We start from the raw sequence: 22,233 nt of genomic DNA, 5'->3' as shown, positions 1-22,233 counted from the left end.
CTAAGGAGTGTGTCCCTAACTTCCGGAGGTATGTACTTGTACAGACCACCCCCCCCAGTGACTCTCTGGGACCCCATGGGCTCTTAGTGACACCTCATAGGCAGCTAACCACTTATCAATATTATCCCCCACCTTAAAACTGGCCATCACATCTTTAGGCATAAAGACCCTGGACTCACGTGAAGCTTCCGTAGGTATGCTGCCACCACTCTTGATGCTGTTCGTCCCTGCTTGTAGGGCTCGAATTTCCAGTTCCTTCAGGTTGAGCTCATGGGTAAGTTTCCTCTCCTCCATGGCCAACCTTTCTTTCTCACGCTCCCTTTCCAATTTGGCGAGTTCCAATTTAAACTGTCTCTCCTCTCTCCTGTCCTCCAATTCCTCTGAGGACAGGGTCCTTACTGACACACTACTGCCTGCCCTGGAAGGTACCCTTGTACCTGGTAACAAGTTGCCATTTTCCACCAAGGGCAGTAGGTCAAGTTCTCCTGTGGCCCCTTGCTCCGCTCCCTGCCCGTCCCCTTCTCCATCTCTTTCTGGGTGGGCCGTTACCCATGCCCTCAAGGCTTTCTGAAGCTCTGTCTTCTTAGCGCCTCGCTTAAAGGGCACCCCTTTCTCCTCGCAGAATTCCTTGAGTTGTGCCACTGTGTAAACTTCCAGATTGGCCAGCTCGAATTCCATCTTGCTAGGTAGGGCCTCAGGCGTTTGTAGAGAAAACCAAATAGGACTTAGTCAAAAGGACTTTTAAAAAGAGCAGCCAGTCAGGGAGAATTAAAAAAAAAATTCAAAAATGCCAATTGGAGAGGGTAGACAAAAATTCAGTAGAGTCAGGTGTAGGGTTGCGGTGTACACTGCGTCGCTGCGTGGTGTTACACAAGCACAAGTCCTATCCCACCGCTCGATCACCAATGTTAGAACCGGGGTCTCTAGTTGGCAGGGGTATGCACCCTAGTCCAAGTAGGGACCACCGCTTCCGACCTGGTAGCTTGGCGCAGAGCAGCAAAGGCGTAATTTCAGAGGCAATGTGTAAAGTATTTGTGCAACACACAACGGCGATGACACAGTAAAACACTCACAAAAGGAACACCACACCAGTTTTGTATAAGAATAAGAATTTCTTTATCTAAAAAATATGCGAGAACCAAAAGCAGGTAAATCCAGCTCCAGGCAAGATCAATAATGAAAAGGATTCCAGTTTCCCAGCAAGATCAATAATCAATAAGAATGAATCCAGTTCCCAGGCCTGATCAATAATAAAAAGGATTCCAGTTTCCAAGCAAGATCAATAATCAATAAGAATGAATCCATTTCCCAGGCCTGATCAAATCACCAAAAGCTCATGTGTCCCAAGGGCTCCTGATGGTAATGTCTTTCTCACAGTGTCCTTGAATGGCAAAAGTTCACTTGAGGTAGGTTCTTATGGTCAAAATTCACTGGGGGAAGGTTCGTAGGCTAAAGTTCCCTTGTAGCGTAATAAGTGTGCCTCTCATAGAAATGATGTTACCAGCCAAGCACAAAGCTCACACTCCAGGTACCCGGCCAACCCGCACCCCGCCCCCTCACGGCAGCCTGGTTACACTGAGGCGTTACCTGGGGTGGTGGTTGCGGGCGCGGGTGCGAGGCTCCTCTCCCCCTGGGGCCTTGGGTTCAGCAGGAGCTGCACGGGTGGGGGTCACAGCCACACAGCGCTCCTTTAGCACAGCGCTTTACAGTGCCTCCAAGTCCTGGGCAACGACGGAGCCTCCTGCCACACAGCGCTTCGCTTCTCAGCGCTACACAGCGCGCTCCGGTCCCAGTGGCGGTGACCTCAGGGCCAGTTTCCGTCGGCTGGCGCCAGAAGCAGAGGCAATCACAGAGCCCTCGGGAGGATCACAGGGCAAGCAGTGCTGAGGGCAGGCACAGCGTTGCAGGGCAAATCTTGAGAGTGTTGTTGCTGTTCCAAAGGGCAGTCTTTAAAACGCTGTGGTCCAAGGACCGGTAGTTTCCTTTAGCTTAAAAAGGGTGCAGTCCCAAAAAGGCAATCTTTAAAAGGTTGAAGATTCTTTAAAATGTGGTTCAAAGAAAAGTAGTTCTTTTGGGATGTTGTGGAGACACTCTGGTGGTGATGTTGCAGTCTCCCATGCAGGGCAGGATCAGCAGACAGTAGGGCAGCTCAGCAGGTTGTGGGGCAGCAGTTCCTTGGAGCAGTCAGCCTCCTTCCCAGTGGCAATCCTCTTGCGCAGCAGTCCTCACTCCAGCAGGGATTCTTCCAGGTCCAGCAGTGTAACAAGAATGTGAGGCCAGGATCCTCCCTTATATATCTTTTTAGTCTAGGGGCTAGAAAGTGGTGGAAGTCTCTGGAAGGGTCTGGGGGCAGGGGCTTCTGGAAGAGTCCAGGGAGTTCTGGTATGTTCCCTGCCTTCCCTGACCTAGCTGTCACAGTGACGAGAGACAGGCCGTTAAGGCTACAGTGGGCAGCCCATCACAGCTCATCCCAGGGAAGAAGGTGTGAATCACCACTCCCACCTCCCAACCCAGGCAGGCTATCAGTATGCAGAGGGGAGGGGGGAGTCTGCAGAGCCTAATCTAAGTGTAGGCAGGAAAAGGTCCCCTTTATAAAAGTGGGATCTCTAGCGTAGTAATGTCCAAACCCCATATATCATTGGAAAGGGTTCCCCGCCCCGAGTCCAACAAGACAAAACATGACAGACTTATTAGGTCCCTGTCAGAAGTTATCCCATAAGGAGAGGTTCCCAATATTATCCTATGGAGGATTAGCCTTACTGCAGTAGCAGGGGCTTGTGGCAGATTTGCCAGCCTCACAATGTTTTAGGGGAGAACACCTGCACCTCAGCACTGTTTAGCAGTGGTGAGGCGCCCAGAGTCCTAAGTCCAACAAAATGTAAGGTAAAAATGGGAGGCAAAAAGGGCAAAAATGTAGGGGAGACCACCCTAAGGATGACAGGTCTAACAGGCTCAAAGTAGATCCCTGTGGAACACCTACACTGAGTGGCAGAATAGGGGCCGCAAAGGGGGGAGACCAGACGGTTTGCTGACGATTTTCCAGATAAGATGTAAACCACTGGAGGACCGTGCCCCATTTAATCTTCAGCATTTTTATTCTAAACATTTAAGCAGTCTGCGCACTGGTTCGAGGCACTTGGCTTATTTACCGGCTGCTATACGTTATGTGAGAATTTATAATCCTTGTCAGGAGAAGTTTGTGCATTTATTTTCAGAATAGTCCTAAGAGCATGACCGAAAGGCAGGCTCACCTGCCATTGGAAGTGAATAGTTTTGGGGTTTATTTAGATAGGTAAAAGGATTACTCCTGCACAATTACTATATACCAGAGTTCAGAAATCTGCCAACAATCTTGGATCACTAACACAGGTTCCTAAACATGGTGGAGGTCTGTTGGCTCTCTGAAACAGTTTGCAGGAGTGGCGTGAGCAAACACAAATGAACTTCCACTTTCTTACCAGTCAAGTCACGCGCGCACTCTAATAACCAGCATGACATGAACAAGAAACAAAAGAAACGCTTGTCATATGTAGTAAGTGAGGTAGATGCACGTACAAGGTGTATAACAATAACACATGCCGCACCGACTTTGATGAGATTAGGAAAACTGACTTGGTAAATGATGACACTGTTACACAGACAGGTGCTCGGCAAGCAGCAGGCGAGGACAGGCAGGCCTTAAATGTCTACGGCCGAGCCGTAATAAATTAAGTGTGCGGTGGAAGACGCCATGCGCGTGCAGAGCGCCTGTCTTTGCGCGCACATGGTTTTTCTCCCTTCGCGAACGAAAGCGGCGACAATAGAGTCTCGCCAAGCGAAGATACATTTCTAATCATGAACACATTTTTGCCCTAGAACCTAAAAACTCCTCTCGCCTACCATTTTTTGACCAGTCATCTACACTCAGAATTACTGCTCTCAGGCTACCCTACCTGTCTCTACACTGTGGTGACACTGCCCGTATTTTTATGTTCCATATAGATACCCCAATATTGGCTCAGATACTAAATGCACCTTTCACCTACATTGCCCTTATATTGCACCACATAGGACTTACCTTTTACCAAGTTGAGGTAATGACTAGAGGACCTGGGGTTTTCTCCAAAAGGCTTATGCCTCATTCATTATGCATGAGGATTCTTGGAATCACAGCTGGACAGCAGGCTGACCATCTCCAGCATCTCCTGCATAAAAACTATGTACAAGGGTCATTCCTTCCGTGATCCTAGTTCGACATGACACAGCGAGGTAAATCCCCAGGTGGTATCACTTTGGGTATGTATGCACCATCTCTTGCTAAGGTAGAGAGAGGAGAAAAGGACTTCCATGCTTACACACTGATGCAAATGTTATATTTCATATCGGTACCCTGACACAGGTTTAGAGAACATCGTACTTTTTCCCAATATCATCTCCCCTTCATTTCATATGAACAAGCCTTATAAGGACATACCTCCAAATAAGGACAGAATGCCTTATTGGGTCTGAACGCCTTATAAGGACTGAGGCCTTTTTAAGGACTAAACCTTTCACCTAGTCTCATGACGAGGGTGGGTTGCCCAATCGATATTGCTAAGACATCATCCTTAGCCCTTATGAATAATTTATGAGTACACTCTCCTGGGAGGCATACTTCACCTCTCCTATCTACGCACAAATGTTTAATCCCCAATGGCATCCTCATACTAAATAATAGGTAACACACATACATAGACTATATAAATACAGCACCTCTTCCTATCAGTAGGCAGGAGGGAACTGATACTTCAAGGCCGACACACTGACCAGTGACGCTGCGGCTCCGGCATGCCATCTCTCCAGCTGATAGTGGTCTAACCATCGCTTGCGGGGTGTCCAACTCAAGTCAAGAACGAAGTGCCACACTCTCACTATTCAGGTATGAGGGTTCAACTAAATCCTAGCGGGATTATTGGCTCTTAGATTTTAGGCTCTTAGACTATAAGGCTCTTAGGCTTATTAACTCTTTAGCACCTACTTAGATGCTAGGTACACTCAGGTACATTCAGACAGGCATCTTAGGAGTACGCACTTTATTTTATAAATGCATTTCATTTTCATGTATGTGTTCATGACTATTGTGAAATGGTAGAACAATACTATTTATTTGTATTCACTGAACTGCTGGTTCCATATCTCTGCTACTGTATCACAGTTATAGCAGCACATATAATTTACATGAGAAGAATGACGGTACAATAAATTCTTATTGTAAACAGGCTCAGCTGTTTCTTCCGTGTATCTCTCTGAGAGCAAAACAAGCAAGCACGAGTGACTGGGTGAAAAGTAGTATATTGTTTCCACACGTCTGAGTTTGTTATGTTCTGAGGTTGCAGAAACTAATCTCTCTGATAACAGGAGATTCTAGTAGCACTACGAGCTAGCTAATGCGAAAACAGGCTAACATATTTGGCGGGGGTGTACGGAGTCATTATGCCACCAGACCCACAGTTTATGTTATCCGCAAATGCATAGGTCGTGCATGAAGGGGTACTATTGGAAATACACTGCATGGTGCCCAACATGGTCTGACGGCCCTCAATGTTTACCAGAACTTTACAGTACGAGGAACGCCATGCTCCCCCAGTAGCTGGCATTTCACTGCTAAACTAAGGTACATACAGAAACATAAGTATTGATATCATAGGCAATCTTTGTGACTGTAAACAGGATTGGGTCCTATAGTAAATTATTGTTTGTTCTTATTATAGAACTGAAGGCCAAGTCCAAGCCCTGAGGAGAATCCTACAATCGCAACGGGTTTGAAACGCGTTGACTTCTATGAGTATGGGGCATTTCAATCAGGGGTGTGCCATAAGAGAATTAGTTTAATTCTTTCCTCTGCCAGGCAACACCCAAAAAACTTGTGTAACCCCATCTCTGGCTCACAGGCAGGACGCATAATAGCAAACTCCATAAAAAGAGAATGTCTGCCTAGTGCTTATTTACAGCATTAGGACTGGTTAAACAGTACTGTACTTTAATATTTTTTGTATGAATTTTCGTATTTGTATGTCTTTCTCTCACTATTGCACAAACCTGTTGATTTGTATACATTCTACTTGAGTAATTTTTCAAATGAATATTGTATGTCAGTGTTTTAATCACGTGGTATCCAGCTCACGATGTGCACAATTGAATGTAATTGTTTCTTTATACAAAATATATTTTTAAAAATGGAGCTGAATAAAGCTGAGGCGCCCTCTAATTGATGGTTTAGGGTATCCATCTAACGCATGGTATTAGTCTTCCTGAACATTTTGTTTTGTTTACATATAGTATAGTGGTCCAGTCCAGGTAGTCACGGACCCAGGCCTTGCTTGTTTATACTATTAGTAGAGCGGACCGCCGTCCATAAGGCTACTATTTCAAGAATCTAAGCACATACATTAAGTGTCCCCTAGACAGCCTTCACAAGGCTCACTAGGAAAATTGACATGTCCGAGAAGGAAACACTGTCCTTCAGTGAAGATCACATTCAGAAATTGATCTCTGACCCAACCCTGTTTTCTGCAATCACACTCACCAATTCTGCCAAACAACAAAGTGTTTCGGAAAAATGAATCAGATTTCAAAAGAAACACTTCAGAACAGAACTTCATGGTCACTTCCTGGTTGAACATTTGAAAGCAGGAACAATCCCGTGGAGGCTTCAAGTTAAAAACGTCCCTGTAGTCTTCATTGAGGACCCAGAATACAAAAAGGGTTTTGGCTATATTAGTACCTAGTGTAGCTGAGACCTGTTGGTACACTGCATCGAGACTATTGTCCCTTAAGAGACAGCTTGTCAAGGTTATCCTACATTGGATACTTATGATGGAATATCTACTGGACAACATTGCACCAACTGGTCTAATAGTCACAAATGTGCCATATATTGCTGGGAAGACCCCATCTTTAAAAAAAGACTGGTCCCTGGTAGCATGGAAATGCACCAGGGACAGGCTCATTTTGATAATTAACACTGCAAAACAGCTGGCGAATGCACTCACTATCAAATTCACTATAGCAGTAAGCGCATTAAAGACAAGAATCCAAATCTCTACCTTTAAACCTAAGCTAGCAGAGATGCATAAAGAGATGAAAAAAAATAAGGAGTAAGTGTACGAGAAGACTACTTTGGAGGGGGTGAATCCTCCTATAAAAAAGTAATTCCTTGAGCAGACGCAACTCCTCATTTAGTTGCAACTCAAGCAAAGGAAGAAGGGGGCATTACCGAGACCCACCACACCTTAGAACCTCCACCGCTCATGGGCAATCATGATAAAACCAGCAGACAAGGGAGGGATGATAGTAATCATGAACACCACAGATTATGTGGCAGAATGCCAACGCCAACTGTCCAATTCCGTATATAACACCCCTATCACACAGGATCCTAAGAACAGACTGACAATTTAGAAAACCTCATTAGTCTACTCTGCAGAGGTTCAGGGCTTGATAAATAAGAAGGAATCTGAGTTGTTGGTTAAAGGAAACCTTAGGACTTTTTACTTTTTCACCCTTCCCATAAAACATAAGAGTACCCAGCTCCTACCAGGGAGACCCATAGTGTCCGGCATTGGGTCTCTGCTGGAACCACTGCTGCAATTTTGTGACCACTTTCTACAGTCTTTAGTAACAAAGACCCTATCCTTTTTGAGCGATACCAAGGATGTTTTGAATTTGCCGGAGACAATCAGCTACAATACATATATAGATCTACTGATCACCCTAGATGTCGAGGCCTTATACACAAACATCCCCCAAAACGCCACTCTAGAAGTGATGGAGCAAATCCTCATATCGGAGGATTGGTCTTCCCCAACCCCTGTTAGTTATATAATTGGTTGTGCTACCCTAAATGTTCTGAAGATGGTCAAGAGCAGCACCAACAATATGCAGTTTAGCAGCCCCCACCTCCACCTCCAGCAGCCACTGTCGCAAGTTACAACAGGGACCTGGGCTCGCACTCAGCGCCAGATCACTATGGGTGCCACGCTAAAAAGGAGTTCACACTGCACTCCCCCCACCCCTCCCGGTCTCCTGTCTCCAGGCGTGCTCCTCATCAAATATGACGAATGGTGACAGCGTAACAGGGCGAGTGAGGTCTTCTGAGGCATTGCCCTCTCACATAGGGTGGTGGATGGAAGTGGCAGCGTCTACCAGCATCTACCTACTGCCTGTTAGCCATCTTTGCTACACTGTTTTCGCGTCGTTGAGAACTTCTCCAAACCAAAACCAATCTTCTTTTATTCTTCAGGCACCTAGAAACTTCCATTGCAGGGGGCCAGGAAGAGGGAGTCCACGTTTTAATGCGTTCTCACTCCCCATCCGAACAGTACATAAACAGGACTGCTGAGCATTTTGGCACTACTACAAATACTAGAACGTTCTGAAAAATTATATTTTAATTTTGGGACTAACAAAAGTTTTTACGGTAAATCTCAAACTGCCTAACTATGATGTGAATGTTTACCCAGTCCTTTGCTTCGTCTTAAGTTTCGATCCATAGTTTTTTGATTTCATGCAGGGTCCTTACAAGATTGCAAATGCTGGGCCCCGGAGGAAGGAAAGTCGCAGGCTAGTCTTCCCCCAGGGTCTTTCGCGCAGGCGAGTACCAGACAGGGTCAAGGGGTGGAGTTAGGGAGTGGGTACAAGAGCGCCGGGGAGGAAGGCAACTTCCTCTTTTTGCGCTCAGGAGCATTGGGAGGGTCAGTTCTTGAAAGGGGCAGAAGTTCAGGTAGTTTGAGGCGGGGATCGAGTTGCTAGTGGTCCGGTGTTTTTAGAGATTTCCATGCTTTTTGCAGGAGCCACTGGCCGGTGGTTCAGGGAGCCCGAGGCGAGGTTGTGTCGTACTGGAATGATGGGCGTATTGGCAGATGCGGTGAGGGAGGCCCTGAGGTTGCTCGGGCTCACGGGGTGGGAGGGTCTCCTCCGGCCTGGCTTGCGTGGGTGGGGTTCGCGTGGGCCCCGCGGGCTGCTTCGGCAGGGGTGGCGGCGGCGATTATCGCAGGTCAGGAGGAGCCGCCGCCACCAGGTAAGAATGCACTCAGGAGGGGGAGGGGCGCGGCTAAGAAGGAGCCCGCTCGCGGAGGCCGGCGGATGAGCCTGCGTCCGCGCACCGTATTCCCGCAATTGGAATTTTATGGACAGGGGCCGGGAGGGCCTGTGACGGTGCAGGCGACCACAGGGGAGCTGCTAATTACTCCCGAGGAGTGCGCACGTGTGGAGGCGGGATGGGGGACAAGCTGACTGGGCCAGTGCGAGAGGCAGCGCCTGGTGTTCTGGAGCTCTGCGTGGTAGAAGGGGGCAGGGGGTGGGGGTCCGGTTCTGTTGACATGGTGCCGGGATTGAGCACTACGGATGTGGCGGATGACCTGGGGTAGTGGGAGGAAGCTCCTATTGACCTCTCTAGGAGGTCCAGGATGGGTACCCCAGTTCCTGTGGGGCCCAAGTGGTTCCAGTCCCAGCGGAGGGCAGCAGTGGGGGCTCCTGCCCGGTGGCGGCCCCTCTGCTTTGGATATTGCAGCCGGAGGGGGGTTTCAGGTCTACTGCCTACCCCCTCCCCTCCCGAGTTGGGAAGCACTGGCGTGGGAAGACGGGATTAGGGAGCAGCGCCTCCTGGCGCAGCTGAATAAGGCGCGGTGGACGCAACAGAATGCGTCCAGGGTGGGTGTGTTTTGGGAAGATGATATTGAGGGGCCCCCTACTCCCACTTCAGAGGAGGAGAGGTGGGCAGGGCAGGAAGAGGCAGACAGGGCTATGAAGGGCAAGAAGGGTGGGGTGGTGAGCCTCAAGGGGCTGCAGTTGCAGGTAGGGACGGCCAGGACAGCTTTGAGACCAGATGGTGCCAGAGCCCACTCAGGTTGGAGCGACCTAGGGGGTTAGGGGGATCCAATCCAGCAGAGGTCAGTAGAGTGCGGGTGGCCATCGGGGCGCAAGACGGCCCCAGGACACCGGCTTGAAGTAGCAGGGCGGTCCGCGGCGGCCATCCTTCCGGCACGGGAGCGGGTAACGGCGTTGTGTGTGTCGGGTGGACGGGGAGTGAATGCTCCAAAGAGTAAAGGAGTGAATAGAGTTGTGAGAAAGGTGTTGTGGGTGCCTGTGGATGTGGAGCCTGAGGTGGAGTTGGACTATGATGAGGAGAGTGAGGTGCTTGAGGACGGGGAGGTGAGGGATGACGATGACAGGACGGGGGAGCGAAGGACAACAGTGGACTTGGTGTTTTGCAGGTCCAGAGGCAACCGAAAGGCAAGACAGAGGCGGAGACAACCAAGGCTTCTACCTCCATAGGACAGCTCGGAGAGATGCACTCATAATTGTCAGTTGAGGGGTCTTAGTGGACAGCTTGGGATGGTGGGCCAAAAGGGGGTAGGAAGAAGGTGTGTAGGTCGGTGGGTGTGGGGGAGGGGTCGATGCAGGAGGTCGGAGGGTTGCTGAAAGACAAGCTGACACTGGTTGACAAGCAGGTGGGAGGTAAGTCTGTATCTATGGCGGGGGTTCAGACTGAAAAGGTGGAAGGGAAGGACGAAAAAGAGGACAAATCGGAGGACAAACACCAGAAAAAGTTGCCCTATATGGGGTTAGCCATGCCCCTGGGATCTCATCTGTCTGACAAGATTAAGAGTAGAATCTGGAAACAAGAGTATGTGGACGCATTTAAATTATTGCACAGGGAGGTGCAGGCGAAGGAAGGTTCCAAGGAGGAGGAGTGGGAGTTGACTAGATGGCCCAGGGTCCCGGTAAGCATGGAAAATTGGACTTCAGCGTTTCTCATTTACACTAGTATTTATTGTGAGAAGCACCTGGATAGGGCCATAGCTCTACTGAAGTATATGGACATCATCAGGAAGGCCCAAATGCAATTGGGGGGGTTTGCCTGGCTGAGTTACGACGATGAGATCAGTGCCAGGGTTAGCGCTAATCCGGACAATCATTGGGGGGGAGGTGGATCAGGAATTATGGATGCAGTGGACGGCATCTACCCACATGGCCAGTGGTTTGCCGGTCAATTATCAATCTTTTTTGCTGCATCTTGCCCAAAACGGGGAGGGGGAACACCGCTGGTACCGGGAGTGCAGGTCAGACAAATAACCCAGGCAGTTACAACACCGGGGCCTGTTGGAGCTACAACCGGGTCTATTGCTTGCGGTACCCGAGCAAGTTCAAACATGAATGCTTCAAGTGTGGAGGGAAGCACGCTCTTACCCAATGCCTTACACTGGTCACGCCCTCTGAGCAGTGGCGGAACACGAAGGGAAGGGGACAGGCTGGACAGAAGGGCGCCTACACCGGTTAAGGAGGTGGAGGCGATGGCCCCGTGGCTCTCGTGTTACCCGGACAAGGAGGCGGCTTTGAAGATTCTGTGGGGTTTCACAAAGGACTTTCGGGTGGGCTATCAGGGTTCCAGGGTGAGGAGATGGCCGGACAATCTGAAATCAGCCAAAGAATTGCCAGGAGTGGTAGCGGCCAAATTGCAGAAGGAGGTGGAGGAGCGGAGAATAGCGGACCCATTTAGCGACTGGCCAGCTGATGACTTAATCATCACCCCGCTGGGGCTGGTGCCTCAGAAAGAGGAGGGTGAGTTCACATGATACATCACCTCTCGTTGACGGAAGGACAGTCTGTGAACGATTTCATTGCGGAGGCGAACTTAAGGGTGCTTTATGCGTCGGTGGATGATGCGATCTGCCTCGTGAGGTTGTGTGGGCCGGAGGGGGGAATTGGCGAAATGTGATGTGAAGTCTGCCTTCCGCTTGCTGCCCATACAGCCCGCAGATTTCTCTCTGCTGGGGATGCAATTCGCAGGGGGCATATACGTGGCCAAAGTTTTGCCTATGGGATGCGCGTTTTCCTGTGCGCTTTTCGAGTTGTTTAGCACATTCTTGTAGTGGGCTTTCACACAGATTAGCGGGCATCGGGACGTTACTCACTATCTGGACGATTTCCTCTTTCTGGGAAAGCACACTCTGGGGATTGTGGCAGGGCCCTGTCATGGTTTCAGGAGATGTCGCAGCAATTTGGAGTCCCCTTGGCTCCAGAAAAGACGGCAGGGCCGTGCTGCAGTCTGACATTCTTGGGCATTGAGCTGAATTCCATTCAATGAATAGCTCGGCTCCCTGCTGCTAAAGTGACAGAGATTCAGGTGTGACTCTTGTGAGAGATTGGAGAGAAGAGGATCGCGTTGTGGGCGGTGCAACAACTGCTGGGTTTCTTGAACTCTGCATACAGAGTGGTCAGGGCGGGACAGACGTTCTGCGGGTGGCTCAGCATTGTCATGTTGGGGGCAGTTCTTCCACACCACAGGGTCCAGATCACCATGGGGGACTTTCCTGACGGATTTCAACGGTGTGTCCCTGGACTTTGAGAACAAAAGGATGGTTTGGCAATTAAAAATTTACTCTGATGCAGCCGGGGCACTGGTTTTGGGATATTTTGGAATGGCAGGTGGTGCGCGGAGGAGTGGCCGGCTCACTGGGTGAAGCAGGGAAGGGGCATTGCGTTTCTGGAATTTTTTCCCTTGTAGGTGGCACTGGAAGTATGGGGTCCTGAGTTTCAGAACAGGTCTGTGCTTTTCCACGTGGACAACATGACTGTGGTTGAGCTGGTTAACCGTCAGGGACCTGAGAGTGCTGTGCTTGCTGAGAAGTTTCATGTTGAAATGTTTAAGATTGAAAGTGGTTTTTAGAGCCAAGCATGTCCCTGGAGCGAATAATGACAATGCAAATGCTTTGTCTCCTTCGCAGTGGCAGCGGTTCTGGCGATTGGCACCAGGAGCGGATAAGTGAAAGACCAAGCTGCCGGACGGCATCTGGGCCTTAGGGGAGTGAAGGTGATAGGCCTGGTTGACAAATCTATTGCTGATACCATAAGACACACATACAGACTGGTGTGGGCGGAGTTTGTTTCCTTTATGGGATGGCGTGGGGATTCTGCTTTTGGAGATCTCTCAGCGGTGGAGCAAGGAGTGTTGCAGTTTGTATTGCAGTGCATTGACAGAGTGCTGATGGCTGCGACTATATCAGGAACATCGGCTGGAGTGTCATTCTATTGTTACTTGTTTTTTGGTTTGATCCCACGAAAGATGTGATTATAAGTAGGGTACTCAGAGGTTGGGGTAGGGAGAGAAGGGGGGGTGGGGTATTGCGGGAGGCAATAATGTTTGAATTGTTGGTCAGGTTGGTCAAGGTGTTGCCGCTTTGTTGATATCATTCTTTTGAGGTGCAAGTTTTCCATTTGTGTGTGTTTCGGATGTTCTTTGGGGCTTTTCGGGGGACTGATGGTATGAGGAGATATGGATGGATGAAGGGCGACTGGGGATTTGGTTGGGTCATTCCAAAATGGATCAGTTGGGGCGGGGAAAGTGGGTTCGGCTGTGCGAGAATAGTTGTGGGTGTGTGCCCGGTGGCTGGGGCGAAGGTGACGGCAGAGCAGTTGTTGGCGGTGCTGCGTATGGCTTTGAGGCGCCTGGGCTGTGACCTGGCAGGTTTCGGGACTCACTCTTTCCGTATTGGGGTGGCGACAGCGGCAGCCCGACTGGGGTGATCTTGGGACAGGATTCGGCAGATTGGGAGGTGGAAGTCTCGGTACTGTGAGCGGTATGTTCGTAAGTGAGAAGTTTGGGGGGAGGGCGTTGGGTGAATTGGTGTGCTTGGTTCTAAGCTATGTGTCTAACATGTTTTTCTCCCATAGGTTGCATGGGTGGACGGGGGGCCTATCACCTAGTCCGAATAAAGGAGGGTGATGAATGGAAAACGGCCTTCCGTACAAAAATTGGCTTATTCGAGTATACTGTGATGCCTTTTAGTTTGTGCAATGCTCCGGCAGCATTTCAGTATTTTATCAATGAAGTCCTGCACGACCTATTGGATGTATGTGTCATAGTATACATTGACGATATACTGATATACTCTAAAAATACAGAGGAACATGTTCGTTCTGTGTTGCAAAGATTGCGAGACAACTCTCTTTAAGTGAAATTGGAGAAGTGTGTCTCCAATACATCAAAAGTTGAGTTCCTAGGTTACCCCCCGTAAATCCAATTTTGTGTAGATGCTTGAAACCTTCACTTGGTTTAATAAAACCAGAATCAGAGTTAGTGGATACCTATTTTTGATAGTAGCCTTGTTTACCGCACAATAATCGATGCACGATCTCAAATCACCTGTTTTCTTAGCCACGAAGAAAAGTGGCAAAGAAACTGGTAAGGTTGAATAGCGAATGAAACCTATTTCCAATAGTTCATCCAGATATGTTCTTAGATATTGATTTTCTGGTTCAATGAGAGCGTAAATCCGGCTGCAAGGTAAGGTGGCTCCAGGAATCAAGTCAATTCTACAATCGTAGACTCTATGTGGAGGTAGATTGGTTGCCTTAACTTGGTCAAAAACATCAGAGTATTCCTGATATTCGTCTGGAATACAGGAAGGTGATTGGTTCAGAGTGGTACAAAAAAGAGGCATCACTGGGTCCTTGGTTTCTTGGTAACATTGAACCCGACAATAAGGTGAATCCAATGTCATGGTACGTTTAATCCGGTCAATTTTAGGGTTATGGAGTTCCAACCATGGAACTCCTAAAATGACCCCAAACGTTGGAGTATCTATCAGGACAAATACAATATTCTGAGTATGCCCATTGTCCACTACGATTGTGATAGGGACTGTATGGAACCTGATTATACCCGAAGACAAAGCTGACCCATCGACTGCCCAAACTGTCTCTTGCCAGAAGGCATAACTATGGACCCAAAAAAGGCAGAAGCAATTCTGAATTGGCCAACTCCAGAATCAGTAAAGGATACGAAGAAAGTTCTAGGCTTTGCAAATTTCTATAGACACTTTATTTCAGGATTCTCTGAGGTAGTTACACCAATTACACAATTGCTGAAAAAAGGGAAGAAGTTTCAATGGACTCTAGAAGCTGCTCAAGCTTTTGAAAAACTAAAAGGAGCTTTTACTTCAGCCCCAATTTTAATCCACCCAGATCCTGACAAACCTTTCTTCGTAGAGGCGGACGCCTCTCAAACTGCTTTGGGTGGTGTTCTTATGAAAAAAGGGATAGACTCTGGACGTTTACACCCAATTGCTTTTTATTCCCGAACACTGTTACCAGCAGAACAAAATTACACAATAGCAGAATGTGAGTTACTTGCTATTAAAGCTGTTTTTCAGGGATGGAGACACCATCTATTGGGTGCAAAACATACAATCACTATATATTCAGACCAAAAGAATCTACAGTCCTTTTCTACAGTAAAAGCCCTTACCCCAAGACAAATGCGTTGGTTACAGTTCTTTAGTGAATTTGATTTTTTGAGAACTTATCGCCCAGGACCTAAACATCTTTTGTCCGACACTCTGTCTCGATTGGTTTTTAACAAAAATAACGACCAAGGCATAAACACACAAAGCATAATTCCACTTGACAAAATTCTTGCAGTCACTCAGTCGGATGAATTCCTTGAACAAACAAAAAAGGCATTGGAAGCTTTAGATAGAAATCAATGGTTGTCTCAAAAAGAAAACTCTATACAAGAAAAATGTGTCTTTCATAAAAAGAAACTGTTTGTTCCAAACCATGAGCCACGAATACATGTCTTGAAATGGAATCACGATGCTGGTTTAGCTAGTCATCCGGGGATTAACAAAACCCTTGAATTATGTCAAAGACAGTTTTGGTGGAATGGTATGAAGTCTGACGTATAGAGCTATATAAGAGGCTGTCCGGTATGCGAAAGGCAAAAATCCTTGCATTCACTGCCCGTAGGACTTTTGCAACCAATGGCTAATCCTCCATTACCTTGGCATTCAATTAGTTTAGATTTCATCACTGACCTACCAGATTCACATGGAAACAATACTATTCTTGTAGTGGTAGATCTAAAATGGGACATTTTATTCCATTAAAAAAATACCATCTGCATCTGAATTCAGTTCAATATTCCTGAACAATGTAGTTAAACTCCATGGCCTTCCGAGTAAAATTATTTCGGACAGGGACCCTCAATTCGTTTCTAGGTTCTGGAAAGAGTTAAGTCAACAACTAGGAATCGAGTTAGCATTGTCATCAGCATTCCATCCTCAGACGGATGGTCAGACAGAAAAAATAAAATAAACTCCTTGAACAAAGTCTACGCTGCCTAACATCTACTCTGTCTACACACTGGGATGAGGTACTTCCCTGGGCAGAATTCTCATATAACAACAGCGTACCCACAACTTTGGGTTGTTCCCCGTTCTATTTTCTAACTGGTTTGCATCCTCGGTCTTTACCAATCATACTTCCAGCTTCTGAGCAGACAGTGCCCACAGTTTCTGAAAGATTGAGTGAACTAAAGAAGTATCAAGAACAAGTCAAGAAGATTTTGTCCAAAAACAAATCCAAGATGAAAATTTCTGCTGATAAACACAGACTACCATCTCATCATATAAAGTAGGAGATCAAGTTTGGCTGTCAACAAGAAACAACCAGTTAGATGGCCCCAAAAAATTAAAACCTAGGTTCATAGGACCATTTCCGATAGAAAAATATTGAACCCAGTTTCCATCAGGTTAGATCTGCCAAGTGATTATTCCATTCATCCAGTCTTTCATGTAACACTTCTCAAACCTCATAACTCTTTCACACGAACAGATAATCCCCCTCCTCCAGTCGTAGTAGGAGATCATGTAGAATACGAGGTTAAAAAGATAGTGTACATGGACGATTATTTTACTTAATTGACTGGAAAGGTTATGATGCATCTGAACGATCTTGGGAACCTGAAAACAACATTCATGCTCCAGGATTAGTTAAAGCCTTTCATGCTTTACATCCAGAGAAACCACGCCCAATGAGACGACCTTTGGGGGGAGGAACTGTTAAGGGTTAGTCTGAGTACTTGTCACACATACCTTATCGTTTAGGTTCTCTTCTCTCAAGATCCTCTAGAGAAACTTATTTGAGAGGTAACTTTTAAAACGACCTTGTAGGTAACAATATTTGGCTTAATTATGCAGATGCTTTCCTTGGTTAATGTTGGGAAGTGAACTATACTTTGGTAATGGTTGTAGCTAGCAATGCTTGATGATTGCTGGTAGCAATGCTTTATTGTGCAGTTAATTCCTGATACGATCTTGAAAGATCCAGAAGCTTACATGTGGAGTATCAAAAGCGCTTGCATGTGGTTTTCATGTGCCAAACTGTAAACTGTTGACATGTGTTTTGCGTAGCCCATAGCTATAAAAACCCTACCCGAGTCTGAACTGTGCTTCGCTTCTTCGCGTGCACCGTCAAAAGTCCCAGATCCACACAGTGATTTCACCCCCGTCGGAACTCCCAGTCTGGCTCACCTGAAAAGGGAATCTGTCTGAGGAACCGCTCCTGATTTCCCCGGCTCTTCTCAGCTGCATTCTTGAAGTCTCCCTTCATTCCCAGATGCTCCTCTTCGACGACTTCCTGTTTCCTCGCCCCTCCCACCTGCTTTCCTCGGACATCAGCAGCTGCAAAAGAGAAAGAGAACAACGTTATTTAAACCGGTAAACATATTACAAGCAGATCGATATTAACCCCTTCGCTGTGGCGGCTATTCCGCCGCAGCGCTAAGGGGGAGGCGGGGCCGCACGGCAGTCCCGTGCTCTTGATGGAACCGCTCCATCACGGCCCTCGGGGGAGCTGTGCTTGTGACGGAACGGTTCCGTCACGGACCCGCCCGCCCATTAGAACGTCAGCACAGGCGCGGAATTCGGGCCACGCAGGCGCGGCGAGCGGGCCGTGACGGAACCATTCCGTCACCAGCACAGCCCACCCGAGGCTCGTGACGGAACGGTTCCATCACGAGCATGGGAGGGGTTAAAAAATAATCCGGTAAGACCTTATATTTTACTTTGAACATTCTGGGTGCATTTTTGAACATTTAAAGCAAAGACTGTAAAATCCAAGGACATAAATCTTCCGAACACTTTTCTGCGAACAAAGACATTTAACTCAGAACTCATTAGGCTTTCAGGAGAGCAGTCCTGATTAATGTGACATTTAGGAGATTCTTCTTCTAAATGTGTATTTCGAATATTCAGTTACAACATATGTAACAGAGCAGTATTGGAAATCTAAATGTTTAATGCAAGAAAATAGAACACATTATTTTCTGCATTGTATTTTCTTTTCTTTTGTGTTTATTTCAGAACCCCTTTTACAGAGTTGTCCCAGATAAATAAGGTATGGTTGACTTCCAGTAAACGTTATATTAACGCTACTAACCATTTAACCCAAACAATAGAACAAAATGCATAATGATTAATGTTGCATCATTTTTGAAGTATCGCCTTTTCTTTCTCTTAACTTAGCTCAGCTATTGTAACGGACATAAAGATATTTTCCTTAGGAGTGTGTGCATGAGTTCTCTCGCGACTAGGTAGGTCAGCTTCAGAATTTGGAAACTATTAGAGATGTTGTATTTGTGAATATGTATTTTTATATTGTTTAACCTCTTATATAGGTTACAAGGATAGAGAGAGTTCACAGTCACTCGCGTTGAGAAATCACTGCTGGACTATTTCAAGAAGACGCAGTCTAGTGTTTGTCTTGTTTTTTCTCACTCCACTTTCCCTTTCCCCCAGGGATTATTTAGACTGACAGGAATTGTCAAGATTCTGTTGGTTTAATTGGTTCAGGGGGGATTTTGGAACATTCAGCGCCAAAAAGAACACAATTGGATGCTTGGGAACTTCTGGTGAGTGACATTGTGACATTCATGGAAGTTGGCCGTGTGGCCATCCGCCCCCGGTGCACTGCTCAACTTCATGCCCGCCAGGGCTTCCAGTATTTCGTCTCTTTCTTTTGGGAGCATTAAGAATTCTATGTGCACATCCAAAAGGAAGGGTAATTCTATGTGTTCTAGATAGTCCTGCATTTTTTCTTCCATTTCCTCTGACCACGATGTGTATAGAATTGTCGAATCTCTCTACAATATCAACTTCTTCCGTGAGTAGTTCTCCCTCCTCAGATCTCACCTGCGTTATCAATGTTTTATCTTGTTTTGCTTTCAGGATCTGGGCCACTGGCGTCTCCTCCATTTGGGCGTGGGGGCGTCGCCCCACTGCTTTCTCGCAGTGCGAGAAGGCAGAAACATAAATGGTAATAACTACCATTTATGTTTCTGCTTCTCACACTGCGAGAAAGCAGAATTGCGTGGCTGGGGGTGGGCGGTCCAGCTCGAGGGCAGGGGGGAGTGGCTTGCCCACTGTTGTGCATACGGGCTGTTTGGGCAGCCTGAGGCTGCCCAAACAGTCATTATGCACAACTGTGGACAAGCCACTTCCCCCTGCCCTCGAGCAAGACCGCCCACTCTCCCTTTTCTCTTTGCATGCTGCTGCATGAAGCAGCATACACAGAGAAAATGACCCGGGTGGGGCGCGGCCTCACCAATAACAATGCTGTCATTGCAGTGTTGTGATTGGCAGATGGGAGGGAGGGGGCTGCCTTTCATGATGACGAAGAGAGCTGCAGCTGAAATTCAAAAACGCAGAACCGGACGGCGGAAAGCTGAGGTGGCGCAGGAAGTTAAGTTTAATTTTCTTTTTTTTTAAATCATCAGTAAGGATCAGGGAAGCCCTAGTGGTGTGCTCCTAACGCACAGCACACACCCTGCACACAGGACCTGTGCACATCTGAAATCTTACTGCATCAGGCCCAGCCCAGCTGAGTCCCCTGTGGGCCCCACTGCACGCACCCAGCACAGTGCTACATAATGTAACATAGTCATATCACACTGTAACACAGGGTTGCACCAACATCTGACCGCACACACCCTGCACCCCGGATCTGTGAGAGCACCAGCAAACCGTTCGCACAAGGATCAATGGAGCCCCAGTTCTGCCCTCCTAACACTCTGCACACAGGACATGGGAGCAACATACATCTGACAGCATCAAGGTATGTCCCTTCTGGGGCAAAGAATACAACAGCATCATGACAAAAGTCAAACGAGGCCTATGAAGCAAACTCACAGCACACACCTTGCACGCAGGACGCGTGGGAATCGGGCATCTGACTACACCAGGACCAGTCCTGTGGGCCCCACTGCACACACCCGGCACTGAATATAACACTATCAGGAAACAACTGTGACACAGGTCTACGCCACCACCTAACTGCATGCATTCTGCACACAGGATCTGTCAGTAACAGAAATCTGACTGCATCAGGGCTGATGGAGACACAGTGGTGTCCTGCTACCTTACAACACTCACCATGCAAAGAGGATTTGTGTGCACAAATTCAATTCAATTCAAAGATAGCTTTATTCGATTACATTTAAAAAATCATAAAAGCACATAAAATACATATATATATATATATATATATATATATATATATATATATACAGTAAAATTCAGTGATGAAATGGGAAAATGGAAGGCAAGCCTCTATGCAGTTCATTAAAGTTCTGTTTCAACACATTGAGGATCTGCATCTAATAATACTTTTTAACAACATAGAGACCATAGTTATAGACTTTTCATCTTGTAATAACTGGATCCTAAAACAGGCAGGCCTACATTGTCTCAGACCCCATATTTTTAACAAAGGTAACAAGTATCTCTTCCTACTATATGCATAAAATTTACAAAATAGGATACAATATATGGCAGAATCATGACAAGGACATGGTATTAAGTCTTTTGACCAGTCATTTGTGTCTGGAAAAGTGGCCAGTCTAAAGAAAGTGCCAGTTCTCAATCGTGATAGCAACATTCTGCTGTAACTGGACCAATTCGATGATAAGTACAGCTGAATGCCCGGACCCTGCAATAAGTATTGATGCTGGATAACAGACACCTTCTTTCCCTCTGCCTGCCAACGTTTGTCTTCCAAATACTCAAAACAAGCCTCCTTCAATTATTTTCTAGAAATAATGGTTAAAGTAGACGGGTCGTTATAAAACTCCGGGTGACCAATGTCTGTTAGAAAGGTTTTTACATATCTTAACCACTGGATATGTTTTGCACCATGGTGTTTAAGACAGTCCTGAATAATGGCCCTATTAAACTCAGTTTCAGTGGATGACCATACTTTATGCCACAACAAAACTGGGGAAATCTTTACCAAATCTGAAATATGGAGCAGGGCAAGCTCCTTGTGGCATACATAAGTGGAGGTAGATTTTGGGGCGGCTAACAAATATCTCGTAAAACCATTTTCACATTTTTGAATTTCTGTACAGTCAGCAACCCCTGAAATGCCCGCCCCATATATGGCAGTTGATAAGCATTTTGCCTTATATATATCCAGCTAGATGCGTACCGGCCTTCCCCCCAATTTGTTTGCGAACTGTTTTACATCACCAATGGCCCGTCCAAAAGCCATTTTCCTTGAAGCTGCAGCTGTAGACCATGTACCTTTTTTGTTAAAAACAATCCCTAAATATGAAAAAGTATTTGTAACAGCTATCTTTGACTGTTTTAAGAAAATGTTACAAGGTACATTCTTTTTAGATGAGCAGCACATGGCAAAGGTTTTCCCGATATTATTCTTTAGGCCTCTCGCGCCCATATATTCTGAAAAACTAGTTAGGGCCTTCTAGAGGCTCAATTGGGTCCTTGCCATTATAACCGCATCATCTGCGTACAAAAGTATAGGTACCGCAACACCTTCAATACAAGGGTAGTCCAGAACTTGATCAATTAAAAAAGTTGCCAAACTGTTTATATATAAATTAAATAAAAAGGGTGCCAAAATACAACCTTGCCCTACGCCTTTCTTTATTGGAAATTTGGCTGTGCATTCACCATTTTTGCCAAAGCGTACCTTCGCTCCTGCCCCTCTATACAGTTCTTTTATGAAGTTAAGGATGTTAGGCTCAATACCGATGTCTTTTAACGTGTCCCACATCACTTCATGGCTCAGACAGTCGAAAGCTGAGCTCAAGTCAACGAAGGTCATAAAAAAATTTCCCTTTTTAGCCACCACATACTTTCCCATAATCATGGCTAAGTTAAGACCTTGTTCAACAGTGCCTAAGCCAGACACAAAACCATACTGGAATTTAGAAAGGGAATTTACTTCCTTGGCCCATGTATTTAATTTATTGAGTATAATTCTGCCGGCCACTTTCATTATGTTATGTTATGTTATGTTAAAATCAATTTATAAAGCGCTCGTACGCCCGTAGGCTTCATGGCGCTATAGGAAGTGTGAAGAATCCGTCCAACATAACACTAAGCTAACAATGGCTAATGGTAGGCTTGAGAG

The 22,233-nt window shown here is 46.7% G+C and overlaps 1 pseudogene across 1 annotated transcript in view; it reads right to left on the bottom strand.

Moving 5' to 3' along the window:
* LOC147670587 (verrucotoxin subunit beta-like) overlaps positions 1-22,233 on the bottom strand; it is a 90,332-nt pseudogene that overhangs the window by 46,369 nt on the left and 21,730 nt on the right. The window lies entirely within an intron of this gene.

This window comes from Lissotriton vulgaris, unplaced genomic scaffold (assembly GCF_964263255.1).
Source record: "Lissotriton vulgaris unplaced genomic scaffold, aLisVul1.2 SCAFFOLD_3182, whole genome shotgun sequence".
In the NCBI taxonomy this organism is placed as follows: domain Eukaryota; kingdom Metazoa; phylum Chordata; class Amphibia; order Caudata; family Salamandridae; genus Lissotriton; species Lissotriton vulgaris.
The sequence above is the reverse complement of the archived record's forward strand: the minus strand, read 5'-3'. Positions and strand labels throughout refer to the sequence as shown.